We start from the raw sequence: 18,518 nt of genomic DNA, 5'->3' as shown, positions 1-18,518 counted from the left end.
CACACACGATTGCACACACACACACGTGCACTGCCAGACTCATCCACACACACTTCCAAATGCACATCCACACACACTCACACACACACATCCACACACTCCCACACTCACATCCACACACACTCCCAAATACACATCCACACACACCCACACACACTCCCACATACAGATCCACACACTCCCACACACATCCATACACACTCCTGCACACACATCCACACACACTTTTACACACACATCTACTCACAACCACATACTCACATCTGCATACTCTCATACACACACACTCAAATAGCAGCATCTGCTCACACTCCCACACACACATCCACAGACACTTCCACACACACACCCATGCGCACTCCCACACATGTACACACACACTCCCACATGCACATCCAAATGCATGCACACACACTCCCACACACTCCCATAGTTATATCCACTCACACTCCCACGCACATCCACGCACACTCCCACACACACATCCATGCACATTCTCACACACATCCACGGTCACTCCCACCCACATCCATGCACAGTCCCACAGACATATAAACGCACAGCCCCACACACACATTCACACACACTCCCACATACAAATCCATACACAGTTGCACACACTCAAACACACACTCCCACACACACATCCGCACACATTCCCACACACACACTCCTATAGCCACATCCAATCACACTCCCAGACACATCCACAACCACTTAAAAACGCACACCCATGTGCACTGCCGCGTACATCCACACACACTTCCACATGCACATCCACACACACTCACACACACATCCACACACAATTCCACAAAAACTCCCACACAAACTCCCACACACACATCCAGACACACTCAAACACACACTCCCATCGCAACATCCACTCACACTTGCACACACATCTGCTCGCACAGCCACACACAGACCCACACACACTCCGAAAAACATATCGACACATGCTCCCACACACATCCACACACGCTTGCACACACACACTCACATGCGCTGCCAGACATATCCACACACACTTCCAAATACACATCCACACACACTCCCACAAACACTTCCACACACACTCACACACACACATCCACACACACTCCCACACTCACATCCACACACACTCCTGCACACACATCCACGCACACTCTTACACACACATCTACTCACAACCTCAGACTCACATCTGCATACTCTCATACACACACACTCAAATAGCAGCATCCGCTCACACTCCCACAAACACATCCACAGACGCTTCCATACAAACACCCATGCACACTCCCACACATGTACACACACACTCCCACATGCATCCACACACACTCCCACATACTCCCATAGGTATATCCACTCACACTCCCACGCACATCCATGCACACTCCCACACACACATCCATGCACATTCTCACACACATCCACGGTCACACCCACCCACATCCATGCACAGTCCCACAGACATATCCACACACAGTCCCACACACACATTCACACACACTCCCACATACAAATCCATACACAGTTGCACACACACAAACACACACACTCCCACATACACATCCACATACACTCCCTCACAAACATCCATGTGCACTCCCACACATATCCAAGCACAATCCCACAAACTCATCCACGCACACTCTCACACAAATATCTACATACTTCCACATACAGACACATCCAAGCACACTCACACGCATACACTCACATAGCGTCAAACGTTCCGAATCACACATCCATGCACACTCACACACGCATCCATGCACACTCCCAGACACATCCAGATACACTCCCACAAACCAAAAAACGCTCCCTTGCACACATCCACACACACTCATACACACACTCCCACACACACATCCGCACACATTCACACACACACACTCCCTAAGCCACATCCAATCACATTCCCAGACACATCCACACCCACTTAAACACACACAAACATGTGCACTGCCACATACATTCACACACACTCCCACATGCACATCCACAAACACTCCCACACACATCCACACACACTCCCACACACACTCCCACAAAAACTCCCACACACACTCCCACACACAGATCCACACCCACTCAAACACACACTCCCATCACCACATCCACTCACACTTTCACACACATCTGCTCACACAGCCACACACAGACCCATACACACTCCGAAAAACATATCGACACATGCTCCCACACACATCCACACAAGCTTGCACACACACACACTCATGTGAACTGCCAGACTCATCCACACACAATTCCAAATGCACATCCACACACTCCCACAAACACATCCACACACACTCCCACACACACATCCACACACACTCCCACACTCACGTCCACACACACTCCCAAATACACATCCACACACACCCACACACACTGCCACATACAGATCCACACACTCCCTCGCACACATCCATGCACACTCCCACACACATTCACACACACTCCTGCACACACATCCACGCACACTCAAACATACACATCTAATCACAACCACAGACTCACATCTGCATACTCTCATACACACACTCAAATAGCGGCATCTGCTCACACTCCCACATACACATCCACATACACTCCCTCACACACATCCACGTGCACTCCCACACATATCCAAGCACAATCCCACACACTCATCCACGCACACTCTCACACAAATATCTACATACTTCCACATACAGACACATCCATGCACACTCACATGCATACACTCACAAAGCGTCAAACGCTCTGAATCACACATCCATGCACACTCACACACGCATCCTTGCACACTCCCAGACACATCCAGATACACTCCCACACACCAAAAAGCACTCCCTTGCACACATCCACACATACTCAAACCAACACTCCCACACACACATCCGCACACACTCACACACACACACTCCTATAGCGACATCCAATCACACTCCCAGACACATCCACACCCACTTAAACACGCACACCCATGTGCACTGCCACACACATCCACACACACTCCCACACACACTTCCACAAAAACTCCCACACACACTCCCACACACACATCCAGACACACTCAAACACACACTCCCATCGCCACATCCACTCACACTTTCACACACATCTGCTCACACAGCCACACACAGACCCACACACACTCCGAAAAACATATCAACACATGCTCCCACACACATCCACACACGCTTGCACACACACACACACGTGCACTGCCAGACTCATCCACACACACTTCCAAATGCACATCCACACATACTCCCACAAACACATCCACACACTCTCCCACATACACATCCACCCACACTTCAATATACACATCCACACATACTCCCACAAACACATCCACACACACTCCATCATACACATCCATGCACACTCCCACACACAAACCTATGCTCACTCCCACACACACATCCACGCACACTCCCACACACTTCTATTCACACTCCCACACACACATCGACACATACCTCCACACACACACCACGCATAGTCCTACAGACACATCCACACACACTCCCACATTCACATCCATTCACACTCCCACATATACATTCACACACAGTCCTACACACACACCCACACACACTCCGATATACAGATCCACACACTCCCTCACACACATCCATGCACACTCCCACACACATCCATGCACACTCCCACACACACATCGACACATACTTCCACACACATATCACGCATAGTGCTACAGACACATCCACACACACTCCCATATTGACATCCATTCACACTCCCACACACATATCGACACATACTTCCAAACACACACCAAGCATAGTCCTACAGATACATTCACACACACTCCCACATTCACATCCATTGACACTACCACAAACACATCCACACACACACCATCATACAATTCCATGCACACTCCCACACACACACCCATGCGCACTCCCACACACATATCCACGCACACTCCCACACACATCCATGCAAACTCCCACACACACATCGACACATACTTCCACACACACATCACGCATAGTCCTACACACACAACCACACACACTCCCACATTCACATCCATTCACACTCCCACACACATCCACGCACACTCTTACACACACATCTACTCATAACCACAGACAAACATCTGTATAATCTCATACACACACACTCAAATAGCATCCCCTCAAACTCCCAAACACACTTCCACACACGCTTCCACACAAACACCCACAAGCACTCCCACATATGTCCATACACTCCCACATGCACATCCATGCACACTCCCACACACTCATCCAAGCGCATTCCCACACGCACCCATGCACACTCCCAATCACACATCCCAGCACACACCCACAAACATCCATGCACACTCCCACACACGAGACACACTCCCACACATCCACTCACACTCCCATACCCACATCCACGCACAGTCAAACACTCCCACACAAACACATCTGCACACATTCACACACACACACTCCCATAGCCACATCCAGTCACAATCCCACACACATCAACACCCACACACATGCACGCACATGTGCACTGCAGCACACATTACACACACTTCCACATGCACATCCACACACACTCCCACATACTCATCCATGCACACTCCCACACACACTTCCACGTGCACTCACACACACACATCCATACACACTCCCACACACATCCATGCCCACTCCCACGCACATCCAAGCACATTCCCACAAAAACATTCATGCGCAGTCCCACACATCCATGTACACTCCCACACACACATCCATGTACACTCCCAGACACGTCCACCACCCTCCCACACACACATCCACGCACAGTCCCACACACACATCAACACACACGTCCACACACACACCATGCACAGTCTGACAGACACATCTACAAACACTCCCACATTCACATCCATTCACACTCCAACACACACATCCAACCATACACCCACACACACATCCACACACACTCCCACACACATCCACACACACTCCCACATGCACATCCACACACACTCGCACACACACATCCATGCACTCTCCCACACAGACTCCCACACACACTCCCAAACATACACACTCCCATAGCCACATCTACTCACACTTTCACACACATCCACTCATACACTCACACACAGACCCACACACACATCAACAAATATATCGACACACACTACCACACACATCCACACACGCTTGCACACACACACCCACGCGCACTGCCACACACATCCACACACACTTCCACATGCACATCAACACACACTCCCACAAACACATCCATGTACACTCCCACATACACATCTATGCACACTCCCACACACAAATCCACGCGCACTCTCACACACATCCAAGCACATTCCCACAAACATCCATGCACACTTCCACACACACATTCACGCACAGTCCCACATACACATCCACACACACTCCCACACTCACATCCACACACACTCCCAAATACACATCCACACACACCCACACACACTCCCACATACAGATCCACACAGTCCCTCACACATCCAAGCACACTCCCACATTCACATCCATTCATACTCCCACATACACATCCACACACAGTCCTACACACACACCCACACACACTCCGATATACCGATCCACACACTCCCTCACACACATCCACGCACAATCCCACACACATCCATGCACACTCCCACACACACATCGACACATACTTCCACACACACAGCACACATAGTCCTACAGACACATCCACACACACTCCCACATTCACTTCCATTCACTCTCCCACATACACATCTACACACAGTCCTAAACACACACACACACACACACTCCGATATACAGATCCACACACCCCCTCATACACATCCACGCATACTGCAACACACATCTATGCACACTCTTACACACACATCTACTCACAACCACAGACAAACATCTGTATACCCTCATACACACACACTCAAATAGCGGCATCCCCTCAAACTCCCAAACACACTTCCACACACGCTTACACACAAACACCCAAATGCACTCCCACATATGTCTATACACTCCCACATGTACATCCATGCACACTCCCACACACTCATCCAAGCGCACTCCCACACACATCCACGCACACTCCCAATCACACATCCATACACACACTAACACACACATCTACACACAACCAAAGACACACATCTGCATACTCTCATATACAAACACTCAAATAACCGCATCAGCTCACGCTCCCAAAAATACATCCACAGACGCTTCCACACACACACCCATGTGCACTCCCACACATGTCCACGCACACTCCCACATGCACATCCAAATGCATCCACACACACTTCCACACACTTCCATAGGTATATCCACTCACACTCCCATGCACATCCACGCACACTCCCACACACACATCCATGCACATTCTCACACACATCCACGATCACTCCCACCCACATCCATGCACAGTCCCACAGACATATCCACACGCATCCCCACACACACATTCACACACACTCCCACATACAAATCCATACACAGTTGCACACACACAAACACACACACTCCCACATACACATCCACATACACTCCCTCACACACATCCACGTGAACTCCCACACATATCCAAGCACAATCTCACACACACATCCATGCACACTCTCACACAAACATCTACATACTTCCACATACAGACATATCCATGCACATTCACAAGCATACACTCACATAGTGCCAAATGCTCCCAATCACAAATCCATGCAGACTCACACATGCATCCGTGCACACTCCCAGACACATCCAGATACACTCCCACACACCGACAAACACTCCCTTGTACACATCCACACACAATCAAACACACACTCCCACACACACATCCGCACACATTCACACACACACACTCCAAAGCCACTTCCAATCACACTCCCACACATATCCACACCCATTTACACACGCACACCCATGTGCACTGCCACACACATCCACACACACTCCCACATGCACATCCAGACACACTCTCACACACATCCACACACACTCCCACACACACATCCACAGACGCTTCCACACACACACACATGCGCACTCCCACACATGTCCACACACACTCCCACATGCACATCCAAATGCATCCGCACACACTCCCACACACTCACATAGGTATATCCACTCACACTCCCACGCACATCCATGCACACTCCCAGACACAAATCCATGCACATTCTCACACACATCCACGGTCACTCCCACCCACATCCATGCACAGTCCCACAGTCATATCCACACTCATCCCCAAACACACATTCACACACACTTCCACATACAAATCCATACACAGTTGCACACACACAAACACACACACTCCCACATACACATCCACATACGCTCCCTCACACACATCCACGTGAACTCCCACACATATCCAAGCACAATCTCACACACACATCCACACACACTCTCACACAAATATCTACATACTTCCACATACAGACACATCCATGCACATTCACACGCATACACTCACATAGCGCCAAATGCTCCCAATCACACATCCATGCCCACTCACAGACGCATCCATGCAAACTCCCAGACACATCCAGATACACTCCCACACACTGACAAACACTCCCTTGCATACATCCACACACACTCAAACACACACTCCCACACAATCATCCGCACACATTCACAAACACACAAACTCCTTTAGCCACTTCCAATCACACTCCCACACACATCCACACTCACTTACACATGAACACCCATGTGCACTGCCACACACATCTACACACACTCCCACATGCACATCCACACACACTCTCACACACATCCACACACACTCCCACACAGACATCCACAAAAACTCCCACACACACTCCCACACACAGATCCACGCACACTCACAAACACACACTCCCATTGCCACATCCACTCACACTTTCACACACATCTGCTCATACAGCCACATACAGACCCACACAAACTCCTAAAAACATATCGACACATGCTCCCACACACGTTTGCACACACAGACTCATGTGCACTGCCAGACTCATCCACACACACTTCCAAATGCACATCCACACACACTCCCACAAAGACATCCACACGCACTTCCAAAACACATCCACACACACTCCATCATACACATCCATGCACACTCCCACACACACACACATGTGCACTCCCACACACACATCCACGCACAGTCCCACATTCAAATCCATTCACACTCCCACACACAGGTCCACACACACTCCCACACACACTTCCATGCAGACTCCCACACACATCCACACATGCTACCACGCACAAACCCACGTGCACAGCCACACATCCACACACTCTTCGACATGCACATCCTCACACTCCCACAACATATCCACACACACTCCCACATACACATCCATGCACACTCCCACACACACATCCACACGCACTCACAAACCCGCATCCATGCGCACTCCCACACACATCCATATATACTCCCACACACACATCCATGCACACTCCCAGACACATCCACCCACCCTCCCACATGCACATCCATGCACACTCCCACACACACATCCACGCAGACTCCCACACACATCCACACATGCTTCCACAAACACACACGCACACACTGCTACACACATACACACACACTTCCACATGCACATCCACACACACCCACAAACACATCCACACACACTCCCCCATACATATCCATGCACACTCCCACGAACACATCCACACACTCGCTCACACACCTCCACGCGCACTCATACACACAATCACGCACACTCCCTCACACACATGCACGCACACTCCCACACACACATCCATGCAGACTCCCATACACATCCAAACACACATCCATGCAAAGTCCCACACACATCCACACACACTCCCACATGCACAACCAAACACAGTCGCACACATACATCCACGCAAACTCCAACACACACTCCCACACACACTTCTGCACACACTCACAAACACACATTCCCATAGCCACATCCAATCACACTTTCACACACATCCACTCACACGCCGACACACAGACCCACACACACTCCAACAATCATATCGACACACTCTCCCACACACATCCACACATGCTTCCACACACACATCCATGTGCACTGCCACACACATCCACACACACTTTCACATTCAGATCCACACACCCTCCCACAAACACATCCACACACACTCTTACATACACATCCATGCACACACCCACACACAGATGCACACGCACTCCCACACACATCCATGCACACTCCCACACACATCCAAACACATTCCCTAAAACATCCACGCACACTCCCAAACGCACATCCACGCACAGTCCCCGATATATATCCACACACACTCCCGCACTTACATCCACACACGGTCCCACATACACATCCACACACACACCCACACACACTCTGACATATAGATCAACACACTCCCTCACAGACATCTATGCAAACTCCCACACACATTCACGCACATTCCCACACACATTCACCCTCACTCCCACATACACATCGACACACACTTCCACACACACACCACACACATTCCTACAGACAAATCCACAAACACTAACACATTCACATCCACTCACACTCCCACACACACGTCCACGCACACTCCCAAACACACATCCACGCAGACTCCCACACACATGCACACAAACTCCCACACACAAAACCATGCAAACTCCCACAAACATCCACACACACTCCCACATATACCTGCAAGCACACTCACCCACACACATCCACGCGCACTCCCACACAGACTCCCACACACACATCCACGCACACCCCTGCACACACATCCACGCACCCTCTTACACACACATCTACTCACAACCACAGATGCACATCTACATAATGTCATACACTAACACTCAAATTGTGGCATCCACTCACAATCCCTCACACACGTCCACAGATGCTTCCACACACACACCCATGCGCATTCCCATACATGTCCACACATACTCCCACATGCACATGCAAATGCATTCCACGCACACTTCCACATGCAGATCCACACACTCTACCACAAACATATCCCACACACTCCCATAGCTATATCTACTCACACTCCCACACACATCCACGCACACTCCCACACACACATCCATGCACCTTCTCACACACATCCACGCCCACTCCCACACTCATCCACGCATACTCCCACACACATCCAAGCAGATTCCCACAAACATCCACACACACTCCCAAACACACATCTACACACAATCCCACACTCACATCCACACACACTCCCACATACACATCCACACACAGTCCTACAAATACACCCACACACACTACGACTTACAGATCCACACACACCCTCAGATACATCCACACACCCTCATACACACATCTACGCACATTCCAGCACACACATCCACGCACTCTCTTACACACACATCTACTCACAACCACAGACATATATCTGTATACTCTCATACACACACATATTCAATAGCGGCATCCACTCACACTCCCACACACACATCCACAGATGCTTCCACACACACACCCACGCACCCTCGCACATATGTCCACACACTCCCACATGCACATCCATGCACACTCCCACACAGTCATCGATGCGCAATACCACACACATCAATGCACAATCCCAATCTCACTCCCACACACATCCAGACACACTCCCACTCATCCACACACTCTCCCATACACACATCCACGCACAGTCAAACACACACTCCCACACACACACATCCACACACATTCACACACACACACTCCTATAGCCACAACCACTCACAGTCCGACAAACATCCACACCCACTAACACACGCACACACATGTGCCCACATTCACGCACACTTCCACATGCAGATCCACACACTCTACCACAAACATATCCACAAACACTCCCACACACAGGTCCACGCACACTCCCACACACACTTCCACGCAGAGTCCCACACACACCCAAGTACACTCCCACCCACGCGCACTGCCACACACATTCACACACACTTCCACATGCACATCCACACACATTCCCACAACATATCCACACACACTCCCACATACACATCCATGCACACTTCCACACACACATCCACGTGCATCACGCACACACACTCCCACATTCACTTCCATTCACACTCACACGCACAGATCCATGCACACTCCCACACACACATCTATGCAGACTCCTACACACATCCACACACGCTTCCACACATACACACACACGCACTGCAAGACACATCCACACACACTTCCACATGCACATCCACACACACCCACAAACACATCCATACACTTGCTCACACACCTCCACGCACACTCCCTCAAACACATGCACGCACACTCCCACACTCTTCCACACCCACTCCCACCCACCTCTCTCCCGCACACACATACACGCACACTGCCACACACACATCGACACACACGTCCACATACACACCCCGCACTGTCCTACAGACACATCCACACACACTCCCACATTCACATCCACTCACACTCCCACACACACATCCACGCACACTCCCACACACACATCCACGCAGACTCCCACACACATCCAAACACACTCCCACACACATATCCATGCAAACTCCCACACACATCCACACACACTCCCACATGCACATCCACACACAGTCACACACATACATCCACGCAAACTCCCACACACACTCCCACACATACATCCACACACACTCACAAACACACACTCCCATACCACATCCAATCACACTTTCACGCACATCTGCTCACACACCGACACACAGACCCACACACACTCCAACAAACATATCGACACACAGTCCCACACACATCCACACACACTTCCACACACACACCCATGTGCACTGCCACACATATCCACACACACTTTTACATTCAGATCCACACTCCCTCCCACAAACACATCCACACACACTCCTACATACACATCCATGCACACACCCCCACACACATGCAAACGCACTCCCACACACATCCAAACACATTCCCACAAACATCCACGCACACTCCCTAACACACATCCATGCACAGTCCCAGACACATATCCACACACACTCCCACACTCGCATCCACACACACTCCTGCATACACATCCACACACAGTCCTACACACACATTCACACACACTCTGACATACAGATCAACACACTCCCTCACAGACATTTATGCAAACTCCCACACACTTTCACGCACATTCCCACCCACACATTCATGCGCAATCCCACATACACATCGGCACACAATTCCACACAGACACCACACACATTCCTACAGACACAGCCACACACACTCCCACACACATCCACACACACTCCCATGCACAAAACCATGCAAACTCCCACACACATCCATGCACACTCCAACATGCACATGCACACACACATTCACGCGCACCCCCACACAGACTCCCACACACGCATCCATGCACACTCCCGCCCACACATCCACACACCCTCTTACACAAACATCTACTCACAACCACAGTCACACATCTGCATAATGTCATACACTAACACTCAAATAGCGGCATCTGCTCACAATCCCACACACACGTCCACAGACGCTTCCACACACACACCCATGAGCATTCCCACACATGTCCACACACACTCCCACATGCACATCCAAATGCATTCCACATACACTCCCACACACTCCCATAGCTATATCCACTCACACTCTGACACACATCCACGCACACTCCCACATACAAATCCACACACACTCCAATATACACATCCACACACACTCCCATAAACACAACCACACACACTCCCACATACACATACATGCACACTCCCACACACACATCCACGCGCACTCCCACACACACATCCAAACACATCCATGCATACTCCCACACACACATCATCACACACTTCCACACACACCACACACAGCCCTACACACACATCGACACACATTCCCATAGCCACATCCACTCACACTCCCACACACATCCACACCCACTTACACATCGCACACCCACCCGTGCTGCCATGCACATCCACACAGACTTCCATATGCACTTCCAGACACAATCACACAAACACATCCACACACACTCCAACATACACATCCATCCACACTCCCACACACACATCCACGTGCACCCACAGACACACATCCATGCACACTCCCACACACATCCATGCACATTCCCACACACACATCCATGCCTATTCCCACACACATCCACGCCCAGTCCCAAACTCATCCACACACACTCCCACAGGCACTTCCACACATGCTTCCACACACACACCTACGCGCACTCCCACATATGTCCACACACTCCCACACACAGATCCACAGAGATTCCCACACATGTCCACACACACTCCCACAAACACATCCATGTAAACTCAGACAGATATCCACACACACTCCCACATGCACATCCACACACACTCACACACACATCCACACACTCTCACACACACATCCACGCAAGCTCCCACACACACTCCCACACACACATCTGCACAAACTCACAGACACGCTCTCCCATAGCAACATCCACTAACACTTTCACACACATCCACTCATTCACCTACACACAGACCCACACACACTCCAACAAACATATCGACACACACTCCCACACACATCCACACACAGGTTCCACACACACACCCACGTGCACTGCCAGACACATCCACACACACTCCCACACACACATCCACTCACACTCTTGCACACACATCTACTCACAACCACAAACACACATCAGTACACTCTCATAGACATACACTCAAATAGCGGCATCCACTCACACTCCCACATACACGTCCACACACATTTCTAAACACACAATCGTGAGCACTCCCATACATGTCCACACACACTCCCACATGCACATCCAAAAGCATCCACACGTACTCCCACGCACTCCCATAGCCACATCCATGCACACTCACACACCCAACCATGCACACTCCCACATAGAGACCCACACACACTCCCACACACATCCACACCCACTTCCACACACACACCCATGTGCTCTTCCAGACACAAACACACACACTTCCACATGCACAACCACACACACTCCCAAACATACATCCACACACACTCCCACATACACATCCATTTAACCTCCCACACACATATCCACGCACACACACACACACACACATCCAAGCAAACTACCACATGCACATCCACACACACTCCCTCACACATCCACACACACTCACATACACACATCTGCACACACTCACAGACACACACTCCCACATACTCACATACACAGAATCCCATAGCCAGATCCACTCACACACCCACACACATCCATGCACATTTCCACACACAGACTCACACACACTCCCACACACATCCACACCCACTTCCTCACACACACCCATGTTCATTTCCACAAACATCCACACACTCTTCCACATGTACATCCACACACACTCCTACAAACACAACCACACATTCCCACATACATGTCCATTCACACTCCCACACACACATCCACTAACACTTCCACACACACATACATGAACGCTCCAACACACATCCACACACACTCCCACACACAACCACACACACTCCCACATGATCATCCACACAGACTCCCACACACATCCACAAACACTCGCACTAACCCATCTACGCTCACTCTAACACACATTCCCACAAACGCATCTGCACACACTCACAAACACAGACTCCCACTGCAGTATCCAGTCACACTCCCACACACATCCATGCACATTCCCACACACAGACCCAGACACACTCCCAGAAACATTTCCACACACACTGCCACACACATGCACATGCTTTCACACACACCCACACGCACTCCCACACTCATCCACACAAACATCCATGCACACTCCCACACACATCCATGCACACTGGTACATACATCAATGCGCACTCCAACACACATCCACGCATAGTCCCACACACATCGACACACACTCCCACATACATATCCACACACAATTTCACACATCCATGCACCCTCCCACACAATCATCCAGGCACACTCTTACACAAATATCTACACACAACCACACACACATCTGTACACGCTCACACACAAATATTCCCATAGCTGCATCCACTCACACTCTCACAAACACACCCACGTGCGCTCCCATACACATCCACACACATTCCCACATGCACATCCAACCGCATTCGCCACACACTCCCATAGCCACATCCACTCACAGTCCCACCGACATCCAAGCACACTCCGGCACACAGACCAACACACACTCCCACACACATCCACACCCACTACCACACACACAAACCCACGTGCACCTCCACACACATACACACATACTCCCACACACACATCCATGCACAATCCCCCACACACTCCCACACACACATCTGCACACACTCACAAACACACAATCAAATAGCTGAATCCACTCACACTTCCACACACATCCACGCACTCATCGACACACAGACCCTAATATAATCCCACAAGCATATCCACACACATTCACACACACATCCACACCCGCTTCCACACGCACACCCACGCGCACTCCACACACATCCATATCCACTTACATATGCACTCGCACAAGCATTGCCACACACATCCACACATGCTTCCACATGCACATCCACACACACTCCCACAAATATATCCAAACAAACTCCCACAGACACATCCATACACAGTCCCACACACATCCATGCCCACTCCCACACACATCCATGTACACTCCCACACACACATACATGCACACTTCCACACACATCCATGCCTACTCCCACACACATCCATGCACACTCACACACACAAACATCCACGCATACTCCCAAACTCATCCACACACACTCCCACAGGCACTTCCACACACACATCCACGCGCACTCCCACATATGTCCACACACTCCCACATGCACAACCACACACACTCCCACACCCTCATCCACACACACTCACACACACACATCCACGCACACTCCCACATGCACATCCACACAAACTCGCTCACACATCCACACACACTCGCATATACACATCTGCACACACTCACAGACACACACTCCCACACACTCACATACACAGAATCGCATTGCCAGATCCACTCACATACCCACACACATCCATGCACATTCCCACCCACAGACTCACACACACTCCCACACACATCCACACCCACTTCCTCACACACACCAACGTTCACTTCCACACACATCCACACACACTTCCACATGAACGTCCACACACACTCCTACAAACACAACCACACACTCCCACATACATGACCATTCACACTCCTACACACACATGCACTAACACTTCCACACACACATACATGAATGCTCCTACACACATCCACACACACTCCCACACACACTCCCACATGATCATCCACACACACTCCCACATACATCCACACACACTCCCACAAACCCATTTACGCACACTCCAACACACACTCGCACAAACACATCTGCACACACTCACAAACACAGACTCCCACAGCCATATCCAGTCACACTCCAACACACATCCATGCACAGTCCCACACATATTGACACATACTCCCACTCCCACACACATCCACGCACACTCCCACACAAACATCCATGCACACTCTTACACAAATATCTACGCACAATCACACACACATCTGTACACACTCACACACAAATACTCCCATAGCTGCATCCACTCACACTCCCACAAACACAGCCATTTGCGCTCCCACACACATACACACATATTCCCACATTCACATCCAGACGCATCCACACACACTCCCATAGCCACATCCACTCACAGTACCACAGATATCGAAGAACACTCCGGCACACAGACCAACACACACTCCCACACACATCCACAACCACTTCCACACACACAAACCCACGTGCACTTCCACACACATACACACACACTTCCACACACACATCCACACACACTCCCACACACATCCACACACTCCCACACACACATCAATGCAGAATCCCACACACACTTCCACACACACATCTGCACACACTCACAAACACACAATCCAATAGCCACATCCACTCACACTTTCACTCACATCCACGCACTCATCGACATACAGACCCAAATATAACCCACAAACATATCCACACACACACATCCACACCCACTTCCACACGCACACCCATGCGCACTCCACACACATCCATATCCACTTACAAACGCACCCGCACATGCATTGCCACGCACATCCACACATGCTTCCACATGCACATCAACACACACTCCCACAAATATATCCACACAAACTCCCACAGACACAACATCCATACACAGTCCCACACACGACCACTCCCAAACACATCCATGTACACTCCCACATACATACATGCACACTTCCACACACATCCACACACACTCCCATAGGCACTTCCACACACACTTCCACACACACACCCACGCGCACTCCCACATATGTCCACACACTCCCACATGCACATCCACACACACTCCCACACCCTCATCCACGTACACTCCCACACACATCCATGCACACTCCCACACACATCCAGACACACTCCCACACATCCACACATCCGCAAACATGCCATACACACATCCATGCACACTCAAACACATACACTCCCATAGCCACATCCACTCACATTCCGAAACACATCCACACCCACTTACACATGCACACACATGTGCACTGCAACACGCATCCACAAACACTTCCACATGCACATCCACACACATTCCCACAAACACATCCACACACTCTCCCGAATACACATCCATGCACACTCCCACACACACATAAACGTGCACTCACACGCACACATCCATGCACACTTCCACGCACTTCCAAGCCCACTCCCACATACATCCATGTACACTACCACACACACATCCATGCACACTCCCAGACACATCCACCTTCTCCCCCACACACACATCCACACACACTCCCACACACACATACACCCACACTTCCACACACACACCACGCAAGTCCTACTGACACATCCACACACACTCTCACATTCACATCCATTCACACTCCCACACAAACATCCACGCAGTTTCCTGCACACGTCGACACACACTCCCACACACACATCCCTGTAAACTCAGACACACATCCACACACACTCCCACCTGCACATCCACACACACTGCCACACACATCCACACATGGTTCCACACACACACCCATGTGCACTGCCACACACATCCAAGCACATTCCCACAAACATCCACACACACTCCCACCCACACATCCACACACACTCCCACACTCACATCCACACACACACCCCCATACACATCCACCCACAGCCCAACACACACACTCTCACATACAGATCCAAAGACACCCTCACCCACATCCACGCACACTCCCACACACATCCATGCACACTCCCACACACACAAACACGCACACTCTTACACACACATCTACTCACAACCACAGACACACATCTGTACACTCTCAAGACATACACTCAAATAGCAGCATCCACTCACGATCCCACACACACATCCACACATATTTCTACACACACACCCATGCGCACTCCCATAATGTCCACACACACTCAA

Source organism: Carcharodon carcharias, chromosome 14 (assembly GCF_017639515.1).
Source record: "Carcharodon carcharias isolate sCarCar2 chromosome 14, sCarCar2.pri, whole genome shotgun sequence".
Lineage (NCBI taxonomy): Eukaryota > Metazoa > Chordata > Chondrichthyes > Lamniformes > Lamnidae > Carcharodon > Carcharodon carcharias.
The sequence above is the reverse complement of the archived record's forward strand: the minus strand, read 5'-3'. Positions refer to the sequence as shown.